Genomic DNA, 27,744 nt, shown 5'->3' with positions numbered 1-27,744 from the left:
GTGAATTAAATTATAGGAATAATTTGTGACCAACATTTATTTTGTTTTTTCTCAACATTCAAAAGCAAGTCTAATTCTAACTCTATCATCTTGTTCCTAAGAATTGGACATGGTCCTAATAATATGAGTCTTATCCTTATTGCTTTTGACATGGTCTATTTTATAAATCAGAACTGAAAATTCACCCAGGTCTCTTCAGAGATAAATTAAGAAACCACCTTTGCAGGAATTACACCTTACTACTTTTAATTCAGAAGACATATTTTTAGGATGAGTAAAGCAAAGTAGCTAAGTATATATATGAATAATACTACTTCTTCCAGTGAAAGAAAATTTGCAAACTCAAAATGCTTTTTTATAAGTGTCTCTCAGACTCTATAGTCATAGGAATTACCTTTAGCCTAAATACAAGTATCAATTTTATTTCACTATATCTGGAGATCAGAGAAATTTAACATTGACTTCTAAGGATTACAGTTTGAAAATAAATTTTAAAATAAAACATCACTATAGAATTTACATAATCTTCTTGGATCCTGCCTTTGAAGTTTGACTCATTTGATTTCAGATGAACATTAAACTAAAAACTTGATTCATATTTCATTAGATAGTTTAATCATACTTGACATTTAAAATAAACTTAAGTAGCAATCTCTTTAGATCAAAATATGTGGAATTTATGATCTTTTGTACAAAAGAGTAGGTATATTTATTTTATTAAGTTCCATCTGGAAAAATAGAATAGATTTGAAGTCCCCCAAAATGGGTTCCTAAACATTAAGTGACTGCTTTGAACCAGACACTGTGTTAAGTATTAGTGACACAAAAAAAGACAAAACAATTAAACAATAAAGCAGTTTTTTACCTACAAGCTAATGGGGGGAAACACAAGGTATTTACTAGATAAAATAGAAAATAATTAACAGAGAAAAAGCACTAGAATTGGGTTAGGAAAGGTTTCATATAAAAGATGTACTTTCATTTGGTATATAAAGGAATACAATAGGCAAAGTTGAGGAAGGGGAACATTCCAGGGATGGAGGACAGCCAGAGAAAAATCTCTGGAGCTAAGAAATAGAACGACTTGTTTATGGAATGTCATGGAAGCCAGTGTCTCTGGATCAAAGAGAATATGTCAAAGGATAAGGTAAAAGAAGTATAAAGGAAGGAGGGGTTTTGAAGTCATATAGAGGATTTTGTATTTACTTCTGAAGGCCATAGGAAACCACTAGAGTTTATTGAGTTGGGGACCCATTCTTTGGAACAATCATTTTGGTGGCTGAATGAAGGATTACTTTTAGTGGGAAGAGATGTAGGGCATACAGGCTGGAGGGGATAAGGGTTGCACTAGCATGGTGGTAAGATCAGAGGAGAGAAGGAGGTGTTTATGAAAGTTGCTACAAAAGTGAAATTGGTAAGCTTTGTTAACAGATTGGATATAGAGGGCTGAGAGGTAGTGAAGAATTTGGAATGACTCCTAGGTTTGTGAACCTTAGAAATGGGGAGGATGCTGTTCCCCTCTACAATTATAGGAAAGTAGGGAGAAGGGCTAAGAACAAAAATAATTAGTTCTGTCATGGATATGTTTAGTTCTAGATGTGTGAAAAGCAGTTGAAACTGTGAGATTGAGGGTCTGCAGAGAATTTGTTGTAGGATAGACAAATTTGAGCATCATCATCTTAGAGAGGTTAATTAAATCCATAGAAGCTGATAAGAACACCAAATGAAGTAATAGAAAGGGAGAAGAAGAGGGCCCAAGACAAATCCTTATGGCACATGAATGGATAAAAGACATGAATCTTAGCTCTCTTTAATACTACCTTTTGTGGTTTGGGGCATATCTTTGAATGTTTCTGGACTTTTATAAAGCTATCTTGATTTTCCTCCTAAAATTCTAATCACTCTTCTCTGTTTTCTTTGCTAATTTTACATCTAGATCATGTCCCCTAACTATGGGTATTCCCAAGCTTCTGTCCTAGATCTCTTGTTCTAAATTCTCTGACTTGGTGACTTCAGTCAGATACCAGGGTTTAATTATCATCTCTATGCTAATGGATCTCAGATCTATGTATCATGTCCATGAACCTAAGAACTTATGTCACCATTTGACTATTCGACATTTCAATTTCCTGGAGTCATCTCAAACTCAATATGTTCCTTAAAGGCCAGACTTCTTCCATACATTCATATTTCTATTGAATATACCACCATTTTTTATTCCCTAAGTTCAAAACTTTGGTGTTTTTTGTGGACTCTTCACATTTCCAAACCCCACATACCTAGTCAATTGCCAAATTTTGTGTTTTCTACCTGTTCAACATCTCTAACATTTAACCTCTTCTCTCCAATAATAAAGCCATGACCTTAATTCAGGCACTTAATACTCTTTGCTTACATTGTTATAATGACTTCCTCAATCCCTCCCTGTTACAAGGCTCTCCCATTTCATTTCATCCTTCATACTGATTTCTTTTTTAAAAAATGTTAGCAATGGTGTTAAGAGACTTGCCCAAAAGTTACGCAGCTAGGCAATTATTAAGCGTCTGTGTTCTATCCACTGCACCACTTAGCCTCCATACTGATTTCAAAGTGATTTTCCTTAAGTGTAAATGCAACTATGTCTTTCACAAACTGAATCAGTTACAAAAAGAGAAGCCTCCTTTTGCCTCTAGGATCAAATATAAACACTGGTCTTTAACTTTTAAATTTTTACAACCTTTTTCCAATTTCTTCTTTCAGCCTCATTGTATGTTACTCTTCCTTTATACTCTATAATACAAATTTAATTAATCTTAGCTGTTTCTCATCAATTTCTCCATCATTTCTCTATGTTCCTTTGCACTAACTTCCCCACCCCCATGTCAAAAACATAATTTCTATGCTTCTTGGCCTCAGAATCCTTTTTTCTTCAAGATACAAATTCAAATGCCACCTTCTAGAAGAAGTGTTTTCAAAAAATCAGCTGTTAATGCTCAAATATAACCATTTTTAAGTGTTTGTATTTTTAATGTTTATTTTTTATAGAGTAATTTATGTCATTTTTTTCTTCTGTTATAATATAAGCATCTTTGTTGTATTTGAACCCTAACATAGTAGATGGCACATTGCAGGTACCCAGTCATTTCTTTACTGATCTTGCCCTGCCAAGCCTCTCCCATCATCTAAGCCTTCCCTCTCCCTCACATGCTACTGAATGAGACTGTATGAAATCATAAAAATCTTACTTACTGGGGCCACCTCAAATTTAAGTTAGAGAATCTCAAGGGGTCTTCTTTGGGACAATACAATCCCATCCCATGATCTTTTTATCCCTCTTCAAACCTCTTATGCTTCCCTTCATACCTAACTTTGCCTTATGTTTCACTGAGAAAAATTATATTTTTATATCCATTTTTTTTCTGTTTACATTCCCCCCCCCATACATACTTATTCTTACTAAACTTCACATCTGTTCATCTATACTCTCTTACCAGTTTTTCCTTCTGGACATGATTTTTTTTTTTCAGTTTAAATTATTTGGTAAATTTTCTATTGTTTTTGACTAGTGAGATCTAATTTATAATACTTGGGTAATACACAAGGTTTATGACTATATGAAGCCACTTAAACTCTTTAGGGTTCAGTTTATCTGTAAAGTGAAAATAATAATAGCACCGACCTCACTGTAGGACTTAGAGAATTAAATGGGATAATACACTGGGTGCTCATAAAGTCTTAGGACGTAAAATAACTTAATAGATTTTATTAATTTATTACAGTAAACCTTAGTATCATAAAAGTACCCTAGGACTTTTAGGACATCATGTATTTCTAAAACTCAAAAGTTTATGTAAATATGAACTCTTAGATAATAATAATAATAATAATAATAATAATAATAATAATAATAATAACCAATTCAATAATCAAATCTTCCAATTCAGTTTTTGCTGCTGTAAAGACTTTTTTCTTTTTTTTTTTCCTCCTTCAGCATCAGGTTCAAGAAATTTCTTATTTTATATTCCCTTATACATAGGGACATGTATATAACAATGATAATGTACAAATATTTTTGTATTTGGTTGTTTTCCTTTTCAAGAGTATGAAGTTGTATAACATACAGAAACAAAACTTATAGCAGATTTAATTTTTGTTTGATCTGTAATATATTTCTCTCCTGATCCCTCATATTTATTTTCACAGTACTTTCTTTTGACAATTCTTTTTTTTCTTTCATTAAAAATTGTTTCCCTTTGTATCTTCAGAATTTCTTTCTTGAGTTTCTTGTCCTTTTGAGTTGAATTTTCCTGTAGAATTTTGGTTCATAGGATCCTGTTTATCATTTCTTGGAATTCTACAAAATCTGCTTCCCCCAAATATAGTGTGTATGTCAGACTATACTCAGCTTTTCTCTTTCTTTATAATAAAAAAAAAATCACTTCCCCATATCTAAAGTCTACTCTATTCTCTGCTTTTCCTAGTCCAAGTTTTTTTCATTTTTCCTATCCTAGTATTCCCTCTATTCCCAATATTATTGAGAATCAGATCCAGAATAGATCTTCTACTTGTTGACACATCAGTCTTTTGAAGGATAAAATTACCATTTTGTCAAGTGAAAAAAAAAAGCTACTCTACTTTTGATAGAAAAAAACTAACAGATACTTTGAAGATTTTAATTTTCTATCATTACTGATTTTTGTAAGGCTTAAGGTGTTTCTCATCCTCTTCATCAATTTCCGTGACAATATCACTTTTTTTCCTAGTTCTTAGATTTCTGCACCTGAACACATGCTGCCTTTGAAAGCCAAATACCCAGTTATAGGTATCATCTCATCGCTTATTAGTGAAACCTAATAGGTCAAATCTTACTGTAGTTTATCTTGTATAATGAACACTTTTTCTCCAAAGACATCTGATATCTTCAGTTTTATTACAAGCTCCTTATTTAGATTTTTGCCTCCTGTGAACTTCTGTCTCATTTGCTATTCTTAATACATTGACCCTCCTCTCCATGAGCTTTTAGCTTTGGTGCCTCTAAGCAGGCAATTTTCTCCTCCTCTCTTTATTTATAGTTTGTGAATTTTTGAGTTAGATTTGCAAGTTTTCAGATAAATATATTCTTTCTACATCTTTTTACTTATATTAACTAATAATATAGGATCCTTCTTTTCTTTCTTTTAAGATAGATTAAGTGTCTGAGGCTGGATTTGAATTGAGTTCCTCCTGACTCCAGGGCTGGTGCTCTATATACACTGCACCACCTAGCTGCCCCTGACAACGTGTTTGTTTTTCAAGCATCTGTTTACAATTCAAATCTGCCATTCTATTTTACAACCTTTGCTTTCCATGGACTTCAGTTGTAAAAATACCACCTATGTTCTAAAATCTGTCCTTTCTTGCTGAAGACTCCTTAGGATTTCTCAATACTTTCTTGGTTCTTTATGCCAGTATCACTTAAGACCATGTAGATAACCAGTAGTGAGTAGTAGTCTTCCAGTTTGTCAGATATTACAAGATTCTCTGTCACATCTTAAATATATATATATATATATATATATATATATATATATATATATATATATATATATATATATTCCCTATGAAGACAGAAGAGTTCTTTTTGCATTATTATCAAACTGACATATAGTTGCCAGTATATCTCTCTGTATGACATCACCAACCATCGCTACCTGACTCTGCTTTCTCTGATCTTTTTTACATGATATATAGAATTGTAAGTTTATATAGAATAATGCCTAGCATAATACTGTTTACCTGATATGTGCTTAATAGATCTGTGTTAACTGATTTAACATTTTTTTTTCTAATTTATCGACTTTCAATATCCTATTCATTCAAGAATACTGCCAATTTATAACCATCCTTTGTCATTGCAAATTACATGAGAGGCGTGCCCTTGTGTCTACTGACAATTTTGATAACATATGTGAGTTTGGAGGCAGTACTGGATAGAAGTCACCATTTTAACCTGGTGAGTCCCAGTGGTATCAAGTAACTAAAATGACAGGAGCCTGATGAGCATTTCATTACTGATAATGTTCTTACACAGAGCAAAACAGCTTGTCATACAAGATCAATTTTCAAGACTTATGACCTGGACATCACATTTTATGCATTTATGATTTCCTACAGCAGATGTGTTCTTTAATTGAGAAATTTAGAATTATGAAGATGTGATAGTGTCATCCATGCAATTTCATGGCTTTCTATTTTTATTTCCTCAGCATCAAAAAATAACTTAATATTTTTCCCCATGTTATTGAATCTTGTATTACAAAAGCAAGAAAATAACAGAAATAACAAAGCTTAAAGAATAGTGAGAATTCTGATTTAAAATAGTGGTCAGATGAATATTTTGGAATGAGTTGGAATCAAAATGCGGCTATCACTAAATAAAGAACTTTTTTCCATCTCTTGATGTATAAACTCTATGCTAGAAATCATTTGGTTTTTGATCATTCCAACAGATGTCACTAAAACTTCAAGTTTCTTTCCCATTAGCAGTATAGCACAATCAACTGGCAATGTGATATGTGATCATTTAAGATTTTTTAATCAATCCAATTCTTCCCTTATGAAAATTTCTGCAAACCAGTCCATATAGTTGCATGAATTTGTGAATGAAAAAGTACTTAGTAAGCCACATCTAGAATACATGTCATCAAGACCTGCCCACAAAGGGCTTATTAGAAGTGGGGAGGTTGAGCTGAGTCTGATCAAAAGAAAGCAAAACTTTAATAATCTATTTGGGAGGGACAAAGTAGGGGACTCTTAAATTCTGGTTTTAAATAGAATCCAGAGTTCAGGTGATCTACATGAATGACATGAAGAAAATTCCTCTTCTTTTCTTCCTTTTTCTCTCTGTTCAAACTGAACATAAAACAGTTTTAATAAGGAATAACTTTGTTTTTTTAGCTCCCCTTAATGGCTGCTGGTAGATCTAAATGTCTTTTTATGTCTTTAAGCAACAATGAACTCTGAAAGATCCCAGGGGCTCTTCTAGTAAACTAGTGCAGGTTTCACAACTCCCCATCACCTTGAGCCATCCATTTCCACCCAGGCCATCTCACTGTACATTGACTTCCCGCTCCTCAACCTCACAGGATCTGAGAGCACAACCTTCATTCCTAGATCTTCCTGAATCTTTGACTTAGACTTGAATATTTAACTTCAAATGCCTTCCCAGGCTATCTTCCCCCTTGCCTGCCAACATGGCCACCCCCTTCCCCTTGTCACCTTCCTAGAATAAAACTCCTTCCCCTTTTTGCGCCTTCCTATTTCAAAAGAGAAGCTTCCAGAGGACAAAGTTATGTATCCCCATAGCCCATAGCACCCTGTCCTACACATGATAAGCACTTGATAGAGACTTTTTAAATTAAATTTATCCCTTTCTAAATGATGAGTAACCTGTTTTCAAAGTTTACTTCCAGTCAGTTATATATAAAAAGAATAGCAGTAATGGAGATATTCATTGGATTGTCTTCCAGAAACCTGCCTTGAGGGTGGTTATTATTTATCTCTGAAAGCTGTTCTGTATGTTCAGTTTCCTTCCCCCCCCCCCAACCTACCATAAATAAGTAGGGGGATTCTCTTCACAGAATTAGTGAGCCTGACTTCTCATTTGTATAAAAGGGAATTGAGTTTATTATGTATCATTTGCAACCTTGCAAGTAAGAAACACACTTTTATGGGTGCAGGAATTAGGATTTTACTACCAAAGGTGGTAAAATAAAATTAAATCAGTGTTCTTGTTTATCCATCATAAATCATCATTTGCCCTTGGCAAGAGTACAGAGTGACTTTACAGATCTACTGTTTATTATCACTATCTTTTCAGAGTGTATATTTTTGTTAAGTATAATGAAAAATATAGTCTATTGCAGTTTCCAAAGAAAGGAAAGCAAGCATTCTAAAATAAATGGTACTTAGACCACAAAGCTCTGTTGTAAGGTAAGAATAGCAGAAATGTCCCACTGCCATATCACATTGGGAAAAGTTCTTTTTTTTTTATTTCATTTTCCTTTTTTTAAGAGAGATATACTTATAAGTCTTGCATATATCCACTGTTGTGTGTTACTTTCATAATTGATACTTTTAAATTAAACAAACAGACCTTCATAGATTGTTATAATACATATATTTAATAATCATTTCTTGTGCCACATATCAAGTTTTATGTAAGTTATGAGTTTCATACTTTAATGATTGCATTTTTCATTTAATTGAGGAGGCAGGCAGGGGTGAGGCATGAGCTGCAAAGTTTATCTAGTAAACAAAGAATCTAGTGATTATTTAACATAGATACAAAGCTAAATATATTCAATTGTTTATTCTAAGATAACTATGAGTATTCATTACAGGGGGATCTATGTCTAATTTTGTGACAAATTATATTTCTGGTTTTTGTAGGTAGCAGGAAAAAATAAGGCCATTTTATTTTTTTTGCAAGGCAGTAGGGTTAAGTGACTTGCCCAAGGTCACATAGCTAGGTAATTATTAAGTGTCTGAGGCTAGATTTGAACACAGGTCCTTCTGACTCTAGGGCCAGTGCTCTATTGCATTACCTAGATGCCCCAAAATAAGGTCATTTTATAATACAATTGGCATTTTATACTTTGGTACTTCCTGAGTAAGTTAATTCACATGATTTTTAAATGACTCATCAGAATGGCCTCAAAATAGACCCTGGTTTTATATGATGATATTTTGTGGATGCATAGGAATTTATTTAATGGAATAATTTAAATTTCATGTGAACATCTACTGTTTTTTAATATTTCATTTATTATTTATTAGACTTAAATGTCTCATTTGGTACAACTTCATCCCGTTAAAAAAACAGATAATTACCTTTTAAAAATCTGTTGTTTTACCCATTAGACTGAAATTGCTGCTTTGTTTCCATTTTGTGATTCTTAGTAAAAGCAATTAGCCCTACTTTTTAGAGAAATTTAGAGGAAATTTCTTCCATAAACCTTAGCAGATTTGTCAACTAAAGAGTTTTATTTCCCCTCTTAAAAGTTTTGATCATTGTTAAAAGAGCTAGGATATTATGTTCACCAATATTATTTTTTTGTGTTATGGAGAAAGGATAAATATAAATGAGGCAATTTTATCCACTGGCTAGAGAGCTCACCTCAAAACCAAGAAAGATGTGTTTGCTTTTAAGTCAAGCCTTCATCACATGCTAGTTTTTTGTCAAATAGTCAACAAACCTATCTGCCTAGGGACCTCTCTAAGATAATAAGTTGTAGAATCCCCTATTTCTAAATTTAAGTATTTTGTAAATAAGTTTTTTTCTTCATATTTTGACATTTTGCATCATCACAAATTCCTCCCATGTCCCTCTAAATCCTATGTAACAAATAGTATTTTTTTTTCACAAGGTAATGGTGGGGGGTGGATGTTAAGGTCACACAGCTAGTGCTCTATGCACTGTGCCACTTAGCTGTCCCAACAAATAGTATTTTTAAAGACAAAAAACTGAAAAAAAGTAAGAGGTGGAAAAATCAGTATAACTGAACAGTACATTAAGAAAAATCTGAAAATATGTGATTTGGACAGCATTAAGAGGTGAATCTCTCACCTCTGCAAAAGGGAGAATTATGAATGTATTCTCATCTTAGATTTCTTTATATTATGTTATATTATGTTCTTTAGAGTTTTGTAACTTGTTGTATGTGTGTCTGTATCTTTGTGTGTTTGGTTGTTCTTTCTGATTACCTTGGTGATGCCATGTTGTTTTCTTGACTCCGTATTTCACTCTGCATCAGTTCAAATATGTTTTCTCATATTTCTCAGAATTCAGAACAGTTATAACCCATTACATTTGTGTTCCACAGTTTTGATGGGCATCTTCTTTGCTTTTGATTCTTTGCTATCACAGAAAATGCTGCTACAATGTTCTTCTCAGTAGCTTCTTGGGATATAAGCTTCACATAAGCTTTTACTCCAAAATATAAAAAAAAATCATAAACATTCTCCGCTTTTCATAGTTGATTCAAATAAATTTCTTCTGAAATGAAATCTGGATAATGTATGTATTTTTGTCATTAATTTTCATCCTATTCCCATGTCAGAGATATAGAAAGTACTATAAATAAATTCTATTGGTTTTTTGGACACTCACACTGCTTTGTTTTTAATTTCTCATGCTCTTAATATATTGCTATTTTATAATACAGTATATATGTCTCTTTCTGTTAACCTTTGGATTAACCCCAGCACCTAGTATAATAAGTCACACTTCATAGACAATTAATAAATACTTTTTGAATAGTGTTGAGTATCTTTTCCTTCTGTTTTCATTTTTTTTTCTGGTTCCAGAGTAGCAACATAAAAAGACCAGAAGAAAATGGGATATGAATGATTAGTGCTTGAATAATTGACTAGAATATTTCTCTAAAAGAGAATTGTGACAAATATCCTTCCCTAGAAATGTAAGGGTGCATCTACATGATTGGGAGAGGATAGAGCAGAGACTGGAACTATATTTTCATTACTATAGAAGATTCTTTGGTGAGAAAGCATAAAGCAGTAGTTTTGTTTGACTTATAACTAATCCCTCATTGAACCTGCCCCTTCCTCCTCTTTTTTGCTTTTTCTTGTTCTATCCTGTTTCCTGGTTAAGTCAAATACATTTGTATACTAGTGCAGTGTGTGTGTGTGTGTGTGTGTGTGTGTGTGTGTGTGTGTGTGTGTGCGCACGCACGCGCGCGTGCGTGCATACTGCCTTCCATTGCACAGGTTAAGATAAAACTGAGGTTCAGGTGATATCTGTTCTCCCCAATCATATGGCATTAAGATTGAGGTGAGGAGATGCTTGTATTGTTGTCCCACCCCCATTAGAAGGAATAGTATTTTTCTCTTCCAATTAATTACTCTTCATTTCTGATTCTATCTCACTGTTTTTGGTCAACTCCTTTTATTTTATCAGCAGTACAGGGAACCCCCTTTCTGTTACAGAACCATGCTCTGTTTTGTAGATTAAACTCAGTTTTTCTGTATAATTTATGCTGGGTTGTAAGGCAAAAAATTTTGCATTTTGTAAAATCATATTCCACAATCCACTCCTTCATAGTACAAACTACACAGTCTCTTGTGATCCTAAATGGTCCTGCTTGGTATTTGAACTCTTTCTTTCTGACTGCTTTTAATATTATTTTTTTTAAATAAGAAGTTCATATGATTTTCCTAGCATTTTTCATTTAGGGATGTATTGCAGTAGATGATCAGTGGATTCTTTTTATTTTCATTTTGTCCTCTTGTCCTAATAGGTTTAGACAGTTTTTATTTATGTTCTTGAAATGATGTCTTGAAATGATGAAATACTTTCATTTTCTAACTTTTGACTATTTTAATATTTGTTTCATGGATTATTGATTTTTGTTTGATTCATTCATGAAGCTATAAAAGAATTTTTCTTTCTTAAGTGAAAGTTGACTGTATCAGAAATTGGTGAGGCAGTTTTGCATCATTGAATTATATTATTTTAAAGAATACATAAAAATTCCATTGTTTATACTCATTCACCATTTAGAAGTCATTTTCAAAGTTGTATCTAATTCTCCACAAAAAATTACAAGATGAATTATTTGCCGATATTTAACAGTTTTGTACTAGTACATTGAGTTATAAAATGTCAAAATTCTTGTATCATTAGTTAACTTTTGGATAAGATTCTTTTTCTTGCTCATGTGAAGGTTCCCCTATGGTTTAGTATAGTTCTAAGAAAAGGCAAAGCAAAGATACCTTTATGTAAATAGCACCTGTTTTTATTCATTTTGTTCATGTGAGGATACTCTTCTTGCTTATGCTATTCCATTCGTAGCAGAAAGCATACCAGACAGTCATTTTGATGTTATCATAGTGCCCAGAACCCTATCACTGTGATAACATCAAAATAATTTTCAAGCATTATAATGGAGAACTCAAGTAAATAAATATTTATTTAGTGCCTTCTTTGTGCCAGGGATTGTGACATTTTTGTTATCCAAACAGTTGTCAGAGGAATGGGAAAACTTTTCTAATGATGGTTATTTATGTAATCTCTACTTTCAAGCTCAAATGCTGTGAATCATAGCCATGATAATCTCTTCACCATTAGATTGGCAGTCTTTGAGTGGCATTAGATTGGGTTTTCATGGTAGATTGCTCTTTTTCTCATTGATGGGAAATAATCATCAGCTCAACATATCCCATAAACTTAACACACTTCCTTTTTTTTTTCTGAATTCATTACTTCTTTTTGTATTGACATCCTTCATCTACTTTTTGATGTTCAAAACTCTTGTCATTCTTTTCCCATATGATGCTATTTTAATTAGTTTTTACTAGTTTTTTGCATCATAAGGCTTTCCCTTCCCCGCTCCTCCATCTGATATTCCTGTGGCCCTTATTTTGTTTCTATGTTTGATTATGAAGTATCTTAAAATCTGTCATTAGAATATACCCATTTCATTATTAGAGAGATATTATACACTTGATTATAATATCCCCTGCCATTTTAGTCACAGAACTATCTTAGTTAAAGAATTCAAAATTATTAAAGTACAGAACCAATGACTAGTAATTTTTTCCAATATACTATAAATTAGTTCTTTAAATTAGTGAATTTTAAAGAGGGGAAAAATGATGTATTGGTGGCCTGAAAAGCTTAAGCAGTTTTTCCTTTATAATTTTGTAGATTCATTGAAACATTAAGATTTATTATACTCTTATTTTATGCAAGATGCAAGGGATTAGGGATACAACACACACCAAAGAAGTTGATGCAGTGAATGAAATTACATTCTCTTGGATGACATAGGAGAAGAGAATGGAGAGGTTAGTAATGCTAGCATTCTACTGCCAGAAAAAAATCGTGGATTAATATGATGTTATTAACTAGGACCACTCTTAGTAAAGAAACATATCTTTCTGAACTGACAATCTACTCTTAGGCCTGTGGTTAAACTGGTGTAGTTGTTGACCAAATCACTTTATAAGCTTTTTGTTTAAAGTTTCCTCTCCCACATCCCCAGCTTTTTAAAAAAAATGTTAAAAGACAAAAAATTGTATTTAGAAAAATTCATTTAAAATGAGCTCCTATGGATAGGAAAATTATTAAAGTTTATAATGAAAATTATTGCCCATCCTTAGAGGAAATGGTTTATAGATTCAATTGAACAAGAATTAAGGGACAGAGAAAAAGTTCTGTGCTTACTCTTGGGAAGATCAAAAGGACAGATAAGAGGGACTCCTTGTCTTTATGGAATTTATAGTCTAGTAAACATAAAGCCTTTTCCTTTAGTCATACCCTTTTCATTTATGACTTTAATTGAATGAACTTTCATTATATCTGTTGTGTGCTAAGCTCTGCTAGACCCTCAGGCCACAAAGACTAAATTAAAATAGTCCTAAACAGTTACAAAGCTAAATAAACACATAATAATTTGAGAAATAAAAAGCATTAACTGGAGTTTTTGAGAAAAGAGGTGTCATGAAAGATTTTGTATAAGAAGTGACACAAGTTGAAACTTGAAATTCAGTCTTCAAAGAAGAGGAGAGAAAGAGTGCCTCCAAAAGGTAGATAGCTTATTGAACACAAGGGGGTGAGAAAACCAAATGCTGAGCTCTAGGAACAGCTGACTGTTGGGTTGAATTTTTAAGTGTGGAGAGACAAAATATAAAATAATTTTGAATTTCCATTCTTCCAGTACAAGCTTGATGATATCCCTGTTTACTTAATGAACTGAATTGGAAGTATAACATATAGAGAGAGTCAGAGAAATCATAAGTTATAAAAACTAGTGAACTTGTTGTATGTAGACAGCTTCTCATTTTCCCTGAAAAGCAGTCAGCAAACATGCTATAAAGAGAACTCATTAACATGCATAAAATCCTGCTCTAGTTATAATATATATTTAATATGTCACACGTTTAGCTTCTGTGTAACAGCTTATTTTTATAATAAAAAGGGGGAAATGCCTGAGCGGATCCTTTATCCATAACAATTGATTCTTAAGTTATGACTAGTCTTAGATTGATTAGGGCACCATTTTTATTACTCCTAAACTCCTCAGAGATGTTAAATATGTATAGATACTCACTTCAGTGCACATATCTTGCTGTTCGGTATTCTAAACAATTAAGAGATGTAGGTTAAATTAAACTCATTTATAGTTTTTTTTTTTAAAAACTTCATCTTTGCAACTATTTCCAATTTTTTCTCTCAATGAGCTTTTACAAAACATCATTGCTAACAGATAGTAAAATGAGTTAAACCAGTTTCATCCTGCTTCTACTACTGCCCTTAAATGAAGACTAGCTAGTCAAGAGAATGGAAAATTAGGGGAAGCAAGAACTTGAATAATTTAATAACATTATTACTATTACTTAAGTTATCAATTGCTTAAAGCTTAGAGCTTGCATATCTTCATAATAAGAATCATGAAATTGGAAGGAAAGTCACTGAGAGACCATTAAGTATCATCTCCTCTAAAGCTGGATTTAACTTAATCCACATAGTTGAGTATTTTTGCTAGAGCATAAATTTAGGAAATTCCCACAATTTTCCCTGGTTAACATGGTCTGATATTTAGAGCACTTACTGGTATTCTTTCTTACAGTAAGCTTTTTCTAAACTCTTATAATTTAAGCCATTTCCTTTATTGAGTAAAGACCGAGAAATGCTAGTAACTTCTTAGCATGATAAACTTGTAGATCATTAAGTCACTCCTTAGTCAAATTGTTAACTTGACCTCATCTGCTCTGATCTAATATTTTTAATGCTTCTTTTTTGAATACTAAAAAAAGTTTTACAACTTTTATTGGAATTTTTTCATAAGTTTTTTAATGACCATCTTAAAATTAATTATTCTTTTATTTGCCAGTAAAGAGTATGCAGGGTGACATAAATAATTTTCCTAGTAGCCATTGTTAACTGAGCTACATAGATGGGAAAGGACAGGTTTTTTTTGATTCAATATAGTTATAATTTGTAATATTTTAATAAATTCCAGAGTCTCTTATGCAGAGAAGAAAGAATAGAACAGCCTTTCATTTGATTTAGACCAGCATCCCATTAATGAATAGACTTAGGAAACAGTTTTGAAAGGGACCCACAAAGGACTATCATTTAGATTGGTAGTAAAGAGATAACACCACTGCAACTATTCTAGGAATCATTTTAGCAAGAGATTAGCTAACATGTTGATGAATAAATTATACTAAAACTTGAAAAAAGAAAAACTCACATGATCATTGACAGTACGTTCAAATATAATAGCAGGACGAAATAAAAAGAACGTCAAGAAATATTTATAAATAATGTCATATATCTTTCTTTTTTGGACAGAATAGATAGACTAATTTTATTGAAATTTAAAAAATTTTTCCAATTATGCAAAAGTCAGTTTTTATCATTCATCCATTTGAAAATTTATGAGTTTCACATATTTCTCCCACACTTCCTTCCCTGCCCCCTCCCCATGGTGGCAAACAATCTGATAAAGCTGTATATGTGTAACTGTGTCTAATATAATTCCTTATTAATCATTTTGTGAAAGAGGAATTAGAACTAAGGAGGAAAAAAAACATGAGAAAGAAAGGAAAAACATAAAAGAAGTATTAAAAAAGTTAGCATAGTATATTTTGCTCTACATTCAGAATCCATAGTTTTTCTCTAGATATGGATGGTATTTTCCTTAACAGGTCTCTAAGGATTGTCTTTCATCATTGAACTGCTGGAGGAGCTGCATCTTTCATAATTGCTCATCTCAAATGTTGTTGTTAATGTGTACAATGTTCTCTTGGTTCTGCTCACTTCTCTTAGCATCAGCTCATGCAAGTCTTTCTGGGCTTCTCTAAAATCTTCTTACAGAACAATAATACTACATAAAATTTATATACTATAACTTGTTCAGTAATTCCCCAATTGATGGGCATCCATCAGTTTCTAATTCTTTGCCACTGCAAAAAGAGATAATATATCTTTGAAGATATGAGACTTTTCCTGGTTTTTATGATCTCTTTGAAATATAGACCTAGTAGTAGATCAAAAGGTTTATAATTTTATTGCCCTTTGGACAGAGTTCCAAATTGCTCTCCAAATTGACTGTATCAATTCATAACTCTACTAACAGTGCATTAGTGTTTCAGTTTTCTCACATAATCTCCAACATTGATTATTTTTCTTTTCTGTCATCTTTGCCACACTGATAGAAGGGAGGTGGGTGGTACCTTAGAATTGTTTTAATTTGCATTTCTCTTATTGATAATGATTTAAAGCATTTTTAATATGAATATAAATAGCTGCTAACTGCCTGTTCATAAACGTTTGACCATTTATCAAGTAGGGAATTATTTGTAATCTTAAAATTTTGATTCAGTTCTGTACATATTTTAGAAATGAGTCCTTTATCAGAAATACTGGCTATGAACATTGTTTCCCAGCTTTCTGTAATCTTGGCTGCAATGGTTTTATTTGTGCAAAAACTTTTTAACTGAATATAGTCAAAATCATTTAATTTACAATTTATTATGTTCTCTATTTCTTGCTTAATTATAAACTTCCTCTTTCTTCATAGATCCAACAGAGTATTTCTTGTTCTCTTAATTGAGGTTATCACACTTTATGTCTGTACCCATTTCAACCTTATTTTGGTATAGAGTATGAAATGTGGGTCTATACCTAGTTTTTATCATATTGTTTTTCTAGTTTTCCCAGCATATTTTGTTAAATAATGAACTCTTTGGGATAATCAAACTATAGTAGATTACTATAGTCATTACTACTTTTTTTGTGTGCTTAATCTAATCTTCAAAATCCATTACTTCATTTTGTAGCCAGTACCAGACCAGTACCAGTTTTGATGACTGCTACTTTATATTATAGTTTTAGATCTGGTATATCAAGACTACCTTCCTTTGATTTTTTTTTTATCAATTCTCTTGATATTCTTGCCCTTTTGTTTCTCTAGATAAGTAGCTCTGTAAAATAGTCTTTTTGTAGTTTGATTGATTTGGCACTGAATAAATGATTTAATTGGGGTAGAATTGTCATTTTTATTGTTACTAGTTTGACCTAACTGAGAGCAATTGATATTTTTCCAGTTGTTTAGATCTGACTTTATTTGAGTGAAAAGTACTGAGTTTGTCTTGAAAGATTAAAATTTCCAAATATTTTATGTTATCTGCAGTTACTTTAAATGTAATTTTTCTTTCTATTTATTGCTTTTGGATTTTATTGATCATATATATAGAAATGCTGTTGATATTTGTGGATTTATTTTATATCCTACAACTTTATTAAAATTGTTTGTTAATTGATTCAAGTAGTTTTTAATTGATTTTCTAGGGTTCTCTAAGTATCATCTGCAAAGAGTGAAAGTTTTGTTTCCTCATTACTGATTCCAATTCCTTCAATTTTTTCTTCTTATTGCTAGACAATAATTCTAATAGAGTATTGAATTGTAATGGTTATAAATGGGCTTCTTTGTTTCATACTTGATCTTATTGGCATTGCTTTAAGTTTATCCCTATTACATATAATGCTTGCTGATGTTTTAAATAGATACTGTTTATCATTTTAAAATAAACTTCATTTATTCTCATACTCTTGAGTATTATTAATAGGAATGGGTGCTGTATTTTGTCAAAGTCTTTTTCACCATTATTGAGATAATCCTATGATTTCTGTTAATTTTGTCAGTTATGTTGATTATTTTTCTAATATTGAACGATTCCTCTCTCCTGGTAGAATTCCTACATCATCATGGTGTATTCTCCTAGTCATAACTTGTTGTAATATCTTTGTTAAAATTTTATATAAAACTTTTGCATCGTTATTCATTGGGAAAGATTGGTCTAAAATTTTCTATATTTATTTAGGCTTTTCCTGGTTTAGGTATCAGCTTCATATTGGTGTTATAGAAGGAATTTGGCAGAACTTCTATTTTTTTAAGTAGTTTTTTTATAGAATTGGAATGAATTGTTCTTTAAATGTGTAGTAGAATTCACTTGTAAATCCATCTGGCCCTGGAGATTTTTTTTTCTTAAGGTTCTTTGACTTCTTTTTTCTGAAATGGGTTATTTCAGTATTTTATTTCCTCTTTTGTTAGTCTGGGCAACATACAATTTTTCTAAATATTCATCCATTTCATTTTTTCACTTTTTTTTACTTATTTTTTGTGATTAGATTTATCTAATTCTGTGAGAGGGAAGTTGAGGTACCCCACTATTATAATTTAGCTAACTATTTCTCCCTGTAGTTCATTTAGCTTTTTTCCTTTTTTTCCTTTTTTGGTTAGGCAATGGGATTAAGTGATTTGCCCAAGGTCACACAGCTAGGTAATTTTTAAGTGTCTGAGGTCAGATTTGAAGTCAGGTACTCCTGACTTCAACTAGCTGCCCCCCCCCCATTTAGCTTTTTTTCTAAAAATTTGGATGTATACCACTTTGTGTACCATTTGGGGTGTGTGTGTGTGTGTGTGTGTGTGTGTGTGTGTGTGTGTGTGTATGTATGTATGTATGTGTATGTATATATATATATATATATATGTTTAATAATGATATTACTTCATTTCCTATCTTCAAGAAGATGTGGTTTCCTTCCTTATCCCTTTTAATGAGATCTGTTCTTCCCTTTTTTTTTAACTGAGATCAAAATTGCTACCCCTGTTTTTTGTTTTTTTTTTTACTTCCACTGGAGCATAATATATTCTGTTCCAGCCTTTTTCCTTTACCCTGTGTGTATATCTCTCTGTTTCAAATGTGTTTCTTGTAAAAGCATATTATAGCCTTCTGGTTTTTAATCCATTCAACTATCCGCTTCCATTTTAGGGGGGTTCATCCCATTCACATTACTGTTATAATTATTAATTCTGTATTTCCCTCCACACTCTTTCCCTATTTATACTTTTCTCTTTCCTTTTCCCTTATCACTCCTCACCAGTGTTTTGCTTCTGACTGCCTCTCAATTATCCCTTTTTCTGTCCTTCTCACTTTTCCCTTTCACTTTACTTTTACTTTTGCCTCCCTTCTATTTGTTTCTTCTTCCCTTTTTCCCCTTCTCCCCCCCCCCCCCCCACTTCCCTGTAATTTTTAAACCTATTTGGAAATATATGCTATTCTATCTTTGGGCGAAACCAGTTGAAAGATTTACTTGTGCAGACCCTCTCTTCTTTGCCTCTACTATAATGTATCTTTGTGCCTCTTCATGTGATGTTATTATTCTCTAATAACTATTCTCCTAGTATAATCCTTCTTTTCATCTCTTTATTGTTTTAACCCACAGCCCCTTTGTTGAAAATACTCCTTTTATATGTCCTGGTGGAAGTATAATTCTCAAGGGTTGATTGATTGCTTTATTAGCAATATTGCCTCATAACCACAGCCTCTGTCCAAGTACAGTGCCCTCATCTGTCACATTAAAAATAATTTATAAATTATCTCTCCTGAATCTATTTTCCAGGTCAGTCATTTTTTCCCAAAAGGTGTTTTACATTTTCTTTTATTTTTCAGCCTTTTGGCTTACTTTGACAGAATATTAATTTCCATTTGTTCAATTCTAATTTTCTAGTTTTTTCCTTCTGTTAACTTTTGTTTTTCCTTTTCCATTTGATTACTTTTTAATGAGTTGTTTTCCTTTTCTAGTTGGTTAATTTTACTTTTTTTGATGATTTACATTGCTTTTGCAGTTGGTCTGTTTTATGTTTTGTTTTTTTACTTTTGCAAAGCAATTGAGTTAAGTGATTTGCTCAAGGTCACACAACTTTATTAATTATTATTATTATTGTTACTGTTATTATTGTTATCATCATCATCATCATCATTATCATCATCATTTTTTAGGTTTTTTTCAAGACAAGTGGTGTTAAGTGGCTTGCCCAAGACCACACTGCTAGGTAATTATTAAGTGTCTGAGGCCGGATTTGAACTCAGGTACTCCTGACTCCAGGTCCAGTGTTCTATTAACTGCACCACCTAGCTGCCCCTAACTTGAATATTATTAAATGAATGAGGTTAGATTAGAACTCAGCTCCTCTTGACTCCAGGGCCAATGCTCTATTCGCTGCACCACCTAGCTGCCCTCTGTTTTACTTTTTAATGAGTGACATTCTTTTTCAAGTTGGTCATTTTTACTTTTAAAGGAATTAATTTCTTCAATTTTTCATAATTTTTCTGCATGACTCATTTATTTTTTTTCCGTTTTTCTTCTTTGGTTTTTAAAATCTTTTTGAGCTCTCATAAGAGGTCCTTTTGGATCTAAGACTAATTCATAAACTCCTTTGAGGTTTCTCATGTAGGCATTTTGTCACTGCCTTCTTCTAAGATGGTATTTTTATCATCCCCATTGGAATAGTAACTTTCTTTGATTACCACTTTTTTTTATTTTTTTCCTCATTTTGATAGTTGGGCTCTACTCCAGAAGCACAGGGAATATAGTCCCAAGCTTTTAGTGCTGGGGCTGGAATTTGGTCCCTGGCTGATCACTAGCCAAGGTGTTTCCTTGCAGAGGTTTGTTCCCTTCTTTGTGACCAGACATTGCCTAGACAGTGGTTTGTTTCATGTGTTGGGGTAGCCCAAACCAGTCCCATCTGTTGCACTAGTGTTATTGGGGCTCAAACCTTGTCTTCATAACTGGAATTGGAACCCTCCTTGCTGAGGGTTCTTTTGAGCCTTGACCTGAGTTGCACTGTGGATAAGAGTTTCCCACTGCTTTCCAATTCTCCTGCCTATGCAGGGCTAAACTTCCTTTCAGTTCAGAAGAGACAGATCTTTATTGAAGTTCCTCCATGATAACTTGAGTTGAGAACTATTTGGGGGGAAGAGGGGGAATCTGTAGCTGTAAGGTCTGAGGCTTCACTTGAGCTCTAGGAACTTCCTAGCTTTGCGCTGTCATCCAGACTGTACACTTGAAGTTTTAGAATGTGTGGACTTTTTAAAAAATGTGAACTTTACATTTTAACATAAGAAGGTTAAAAAAATTTAAGTGTCACTTAGATCATAGCTTGAGCTATACAAGAATATGGCTGTGGAAAGTTGTAACATTTATGGAAGTAGGGACATAGCATCGGCCATCAAGATATATAATTATATTAATATGCATAAACCTGAGCATAGAAAAACAATGCCAAACATTTTGACAAGAGTTAAAGGAAAATTGAAGTTATTACACCAACTCTCTAGAATCTTAAAGTCAGAATTCTAATATGGGATGAATTAGGCTAGGTGGAAGGAGTAAGGGAATGAGTTATGATCTGAACAAAAGTTTATTTGCTATGGCAAAGGATAGATCTGTTAAAATCCAAAGAGCAAGCAGTGGTGGGGTGTCACTATAATGTAAACCAATGTTTTTTACCATGAATCAGCCCCTACAGTAATAGGATATGGGTGTGATATGCTAAGAAGATCAGAACATGATAATCAACCAATTTTCCAGGCTTGGGTCAAGCAACAATAGACTTGGAGAAATCTGTGGAGTGGTAGCAATAGAGATAATGGTTATTTGGGAATTTCTGAGAATTCATGCTTTTTTTTTATTTTTAACAGCTATAACTGATGACCTTTTCCTCAGATTTACTGAACACTGAATTCTTATATTCTATAATGCTATTAAAATTTTATGTAAATCATAACTTTAAACATAAAATAAAATCCCCTTATAGGATGACATTATCATTTAAAACAAATTAAGATTTCTTCCATTTCCCTTATGTTTTTCTTTTTCATTTGTCACTTTTATTCCCTCATTTATTCCTGCCAGATACTGCATTTCCCATATAATAGCAGACATTTAGTATACTAGACATTATTTCTCTATATTGAAGCTATTTTTATATTGTAATTCTTATTGTGTTTATGATTTTTTTAGAATAGCACTATTGTCCATTTTAGAGAGATATTTGCTGACTGGAAAGTAGTTTGATCCTTAATTATAATTCAGTAGTCTTAAGGACTAACTTTTATTCTGAGTTGGCATGCCCCTTCTAACCATAAGTTGAAGTGAATTTCAATTATCCTAGGAAAATTGTAATTTAAACAAATGAAGAACATTTTAATGGTCTTTGAGAATTTTGAGTAAAAATAATATAAGCTGTGGTGATGATCATTTTCATAGCAAATTAAATTTTTGGACAAGTAGAAGAAAAATTCATGTTCAATATTTTTATTTTACTCAATTTTCTGTGTATGTGTGTGTGTGTGTGTGTACTTAATAAATCATTTCTTTTCTGTATTGCTAAGTTTGAATTTTAGCAGTACAGACCACAAGAGTACTCTAAACAAGTAATAGAACCCACTATAAGGAAAACAAGAGATGTGGGCCTCTTTTTATAACTCTTGAAAAAGAAGGAAGACAAAAGGGAGACAATGATTTGGGTAAATATAAATCAGAATACAGTTTTATGTTCCCTAAAAGTTAAAGGTGCTTAAAGAGGAAAAAAGCAATATTACTTGCTGTTCTTTGTTTTCTAATGTCACATTAGTATTATTTATGAATTCATTCAGAGAAGATATTAGTATATATATATCAGACTGTGTATGTTTTTCATATATGCATAAATATATACTTCTTGCTTTAAATGTTGATCTTGGAATATATTTAATCTTTAATAATTTAATTCAATAAAGACAAATATATTTTGATAGGAGAAATGATTTGACATTCTATGATATTTACGTGTCTTATGAGTTCTTATGCTCATTCCAATTCAGTTCTTTTCTAAAGAAAGGTAGCACACAGTTGGTGGGAAGGAGGAATGTCAGAGAGGGGAATGATAGAAAATAGGGGTAAATCAATGAACTCAGTATTCACTGTTAGTAATGGTCCTGAAGTGTCATCAGAGAAACTCAGAAATGCTCAGGACTGGAAATGTCAGAAGTCATGAAGCTGAAATATTGAATAAAAGGAAACATTGATCTAATTTAGGTCTTAATGATTGATTTGGACTTGTAGGCTGAAAGAGATTGATGTCAGTGCATAATGCTAAAAGCACATATTGCAGCATTTTGTCATTAACAGGGGCAGAGTACTCCAGCTCCGGTCCTGCTTGGTTCTGTTTCTGAAATACAGTTAAAAATAAAATAAGATATCCCTTGATCTCTAGCACTGAGTAGAAGACCATGAGTAACTACTCAAACCTTAGGCTAGCATAAGTTCTCTAATAGATTTGATATATCATCATGTTTAGGATTGGACCTGTACAGTAAATATAAATCAGAATGCAAATTTTATTCAAAATTTTGTACAGTGATCTTTGTACTTTGCTCTCACTTTTTACCTATGAACTCTCTTCTTGAAGAAAACATGTACGGTATAGATACAAGTAAATAAATAAATACATATGTAAAATACGTTTTTGAAGGCCATGAAAATTTGTAATAATTAACAAACCTTTGGTCTGTTTCATTTCTTTAGTCCTAAATCATATTTTATACCACCTTCTCAGAAGATTCAGGAATATGTTGACTTAGTGCTAATGATTTTATCCATACTTTGTAAAAATTTGATATTCTTTCATCCTTTGCAACAGAAGCAGTTGCAAAAATTATAATTTTCCTTATCACCAGTACCTAGCTTAATCTCAGAATAAGCATACCGAAAGAAAGGATAGAGATATCCCATGAGGCCATGGGTCTTGTTATCCTTGGGTATGGAATAAAACTAATTCACGAATATCTTCATTTATCTCTACAAGTAGAACTGATAAACTGTCTTGTCATTTAATTCAGCTTGCGTGTGTGTGTGTGTGTGTGTGTGTGTGTGTGTGTGTGTATGTGTGTGTGTATTTTAGAAACAATAAATAGGCATTATAAACTGTCTGAAAATGTATGACTCCAGAGAAGAATACCAGATAAAGAAGCTACCAAAGAATTAAAAAGGATTTTGGATTTGGAATCAAGTGTTCTGGGTTCTAATCCTGGTTTTGCTGTTTACAGCTTACTTATGCAACCTTACCTAACATTTAAGCTCTCTGTATTGTTAGATGTCTCCCAGTCAATTACAGCTTTAAAACGTATGTCTTTGATTCTCTAATTCTATATTTGAAGCTTAATTTTAATTTTTCTGTTTCTTGGACATACAAACTGCTGGTGGTGAGTCTCTGTACTTAAACAGGCTAAGCCCCAAACAGAATTTATAATTTTTCATTATTAGCATAATCTTTTTTCTAGTTGTGGGAACCTATCATAGTTTATATTCTACTAACAGAACCATCACAAATTGAAGGTACCTTGAAAATGCCATTGAACTAATTGCATTTTACCTTCAGAACATTAAAAATCTATTTAGTGAAATATACTTTGTCACCAAAAAAGAAAAAAAAAGGCCACTGAACTTAGGCACATATTTCCTAGATAATGATGTCTAGCAGAAGTGATGTCTTAAGTGAAGTCTATTATGCTGCAAAATACAGAGCTTGGAGAGATGAGTAGATAAAGAGTGTACAGGGTTTGGAATTTGATACTTAGACAGAAGCCAGCCTAGAATTAGGAAAATTGCTCAGATGCCAAACTTTTTGGTTTTACAAACAATTTATCTCTGACAGCAATATTTTTTAATTGATAAATTATGTACTAAATATGAGTGACAAAAAAGATCAGGCCAAGTGTTGACATACTGTGATATTAAAAACACATGCAGTTATTAAAGGTGAGAAAATCTCTTAATCAGATGGGTAAATCCATAGTAGAGGATCAAAGGGAAAATATGTAATTAACATTGAGTAGGAGAGAAACTCCTAACAAAATACTAGTGAAATCATGACTCCATCAAAATATCTACTTTGAGAAGTAAAGATCTGGAGAAAAATGCAATTAAGTGCTACATAATATGATTCACCATCCATAAAAGTCCTCCTCTCACACCTCATTGAAATGATACTTGGCACCTTCTCTCTACTTTTCTACTGCTCCTTACCATCACTTTAGAAATGGGCATAATAACTGTTTTCATGCTTTTGAAATACTGTATTCAGGTGTGAATCTAGGGGATTAAACTTGTTCTTCTTAGACCTGAAAGCAGCACTAGGAACAATGGGTGAAAATTATAGAGTCAGAAATAGACTTCATCTTGATGTAAGGAAAATTTTTATAATAATTATATCTATCTAGTAATAGAAAAGGCTGTGCACACTCAAACTCCTAGGTCTTTTTGAGATTTTCATTTGACTGAAATTGTAGTGGTCAGAGACCTTTGAACTCCTTGTAAAACTGAGGTTCCGGGATTTAGTCATTGAAGAATAGTATTCAAGAGATCATAGCAGTAGACTCTAAGCAGCTTTTCTCCAGTTTTTCTCAAAGGCAGATTTCTCACTATTCTTTTCTCTATCTTCTTCTTAATTTTTGCTTGATTCTTGATATTGCATTAGACTTTTTAATTCCCTCCATTTGAAAAGAAGTTATTTGATATGCTTTTCTTCAACACTTTCTAAGGTTAACAAAACTTTAGAAGTCACTTTCAAAATCTCTTCTTAAATAATAAAATATTTGAACAGTCTTAAAATCTCTTATAATAGACTTTCAAAGAAAATGAATATTTAAAATTTGCAAGTACTATTATTGAGAATTCTCCTTTAGTGAAGGAGATTTAAATTGTGATGCTTCAGTTTGACAAGTGTAACACATGTAAGTGATGATGTTATCCTATTCAATTACCTTTCTTTTAGTCTAAAACCAAATGAGCACAGTCACACAATACATTATAATCATATCTCATTAAAATCCCTTTATTTCTCATATACATTTTTAAATGAATTTCAGATTTTCTTTCTGATAATGTTAGATACCCTGGACCTTAGGTGAATAGAGAGATGTGCTTTGCCTGCATTGTTCTTGCTTTAAGAGTTGGCTAACATGACATCAGAGGCCAAAGAAATGTGTTCTATATTGAGAGAAAGCTTGCCTTATTGCCCTAACAAGTTGTAAGACTAATCAAATGACTCAGACTTCACTTACCTCCTTAAAGTTCTCATCCCTCAAAGGCAGGTGCCTTATCTGTCACACAATAATGGATATGAACATATTTTGTAAACTTAAGACTAAATATACATCTCAGAATATTAACATTTGTTTTCATAAGGTAATCATAAGATATTTCATCAAATCTCTTTTCACATATTTACCAGTTGTATGATGAAACTAAGTCATGGAAGCCCTCAGACATTCAGTTTTCCACTTTGTAAAATGGGATGCAATATTAGGTTACTTACCTGATTCATCCATTCATTTAACAATAATTAAATACCTAGTATGTTTCAGGAATTATATACATGCTAGGGTTAAAAGGTAAAAAAATGAAACAATCACTTCTCTCATGGAGTTTATATTCTATAGTTAGCCTAGAAAGATAGCTTGGAGAGCAGATTTTGTATTTTAATTTAGAGGCAGTTGAGACCCATGTAAGATTGAATTGGACAGTGACATGATCAGATATATGCAAGAATGGGGTATTACCGCCCTAAGCCCTTTGTCTCTCAATCCAGAACCACAGAGATGATGATGAAATTGATTTCAACTCCCACTCAATCCCTTAACTTCCCTCTTTCTAAAATGAAAATCAGAGATTCCCTTCATTAAAAACCCCCCCTCAAAATCATAACAACCAACCCCTGATAAAATAAAATCCCTTAAAAAAAAATAAAGAGTGCCTACCTTGCTAATAAATGGAGTGTCCTATCTTCTCTTTTCATTATCAGAGTAGCTCAGCACAATTGGAGCAGACCAATATCTAGGATTCATAATGGATAAAGAGACTTTATCTTATCTTCTATAAGTAAAAGCCTGCTTTAAAAGACAATACAGACTTTAGATGAGGCAGGAGTCATGGTATCATGAAGCTTAGTAGTTTATCACATGCTCTTATTCCTCTTCTGGATCCTTTAATGTTGATATTCACCCAGCTGGCTCTCTGCCTACACTCAGCCTCCATGTTCTTCAGCTTAAACTAGAATGTCCAGTTAGCACCTCAAACTCAACCTGTCAAAGAGAAATCTTGGGGCAGCTAGATGGTGCAGGGGATAGAGTATGAGCCCTGGAGTCAGGAGGACCTGAGTTCAAATTTGGCCTCACACTTAATAATCACCTAGCTGTGTGACCTTGGACAAGTAAGTCATATAACCACATTGCTTTACCAAAAACCCAATGTATGTCTGTGTGTGTGTGTGTGTGTGTGTGTGTGAGAGAGAGAGAGAGAGAGACAGACAGACAGACAGACAGACAGACAGACAGACAGACAGACATCTTAAACTCTTTCCCAGGAAACTTTCCTTCTTCTGACTAACTTCATCCATTGTCATCAACTTTGAGTGAATTTAAAGTAGTGCATCTATTGAAATTATTTTAAACTTTTAAAATATAATTAAGCACTATTTATTAAAATACTTTAATAGTCAGTGATTTCATCATTGTGGTTGATCTTTCCCACCAACTTATATTACAATCCATATGGTTTTAATTAATCAATGTATCATTACCTGATAGTTATTCTAAAGATGATGTTTGTATTTTAATACACTTTAAAATTTTTAAATAACTAGCATAATGCATGTGCTGCTTGTGCTACTTATAAATTTGCAAATTCTTAATATGATATATTGAGGGATAATGTTTCCATGAAAAATTTAAAAATTAGTAGAAATAAACCATTGTGTTTTAAATTCTAAGAATATAACAGTTAATTAATGGTCTGTTGTTTAACAATGTTTTTTTAAAAAGGTAACATTGAGCAACCATTTGCCTAGAAGCTTTTCACTTCCCACTTCA

The 27,744-nt window shown here is 32.5% G+C and overlaps 1 protein-coding gene and 1 long non-coding RNA gene across 10 annotated transcripts in view; one reads left to right on the top strand and one right to left on the bottom strand.

Annotated features, from left to right (window-relative positions):
* The window catches only part of DIAPH3 (diaphanous related formin 3), a 543,832-nt gene that overhangs the window by 392,389 nt on the left and 123,699 nt on the right, over positions 1 to 27,744 (top strand). The window lies entirely within an intron of this gene.
* Positions 1 to 27,744, bottom strand: part of LOC141491147 (uncharacterized) — a 31,676-nt gene that overhangs the window by 2,841 nt on the left and 1,091 nt on the right. The window contains exon 2 of the long non-coding RNA XR_012469482.1: positions 26,635 to 26,710. This is a non-coding gene — a long non-coding RNA (uncharacterized LOC141491147). The remainder of the gene's footprint in view (positions 1 to 26,634; positions 26,711 to 27,744) is intronic.

This window comes from Macrotis lagotis, chromosome 6, assembly GCF_037893015.1.
Source record: "Macrotis lagotis isolate mMagLag1 chromosome 6, bilby.v1.9.chrom.fasta, whole genome shotgun sequence".
In the NCBI taxonomy this organism is placed as follows: Eukaryota; Metazoa; Chordata; class Mammalia; order Peramelemorphia; family Peramelidae; genus Macrotis; species Macrotis lagotis.
The sequence above is the reverse complement of the archived record's forward strand: the minus strand, read 5'-3'. Positions and strand labels throughout refer to the sequence as shown.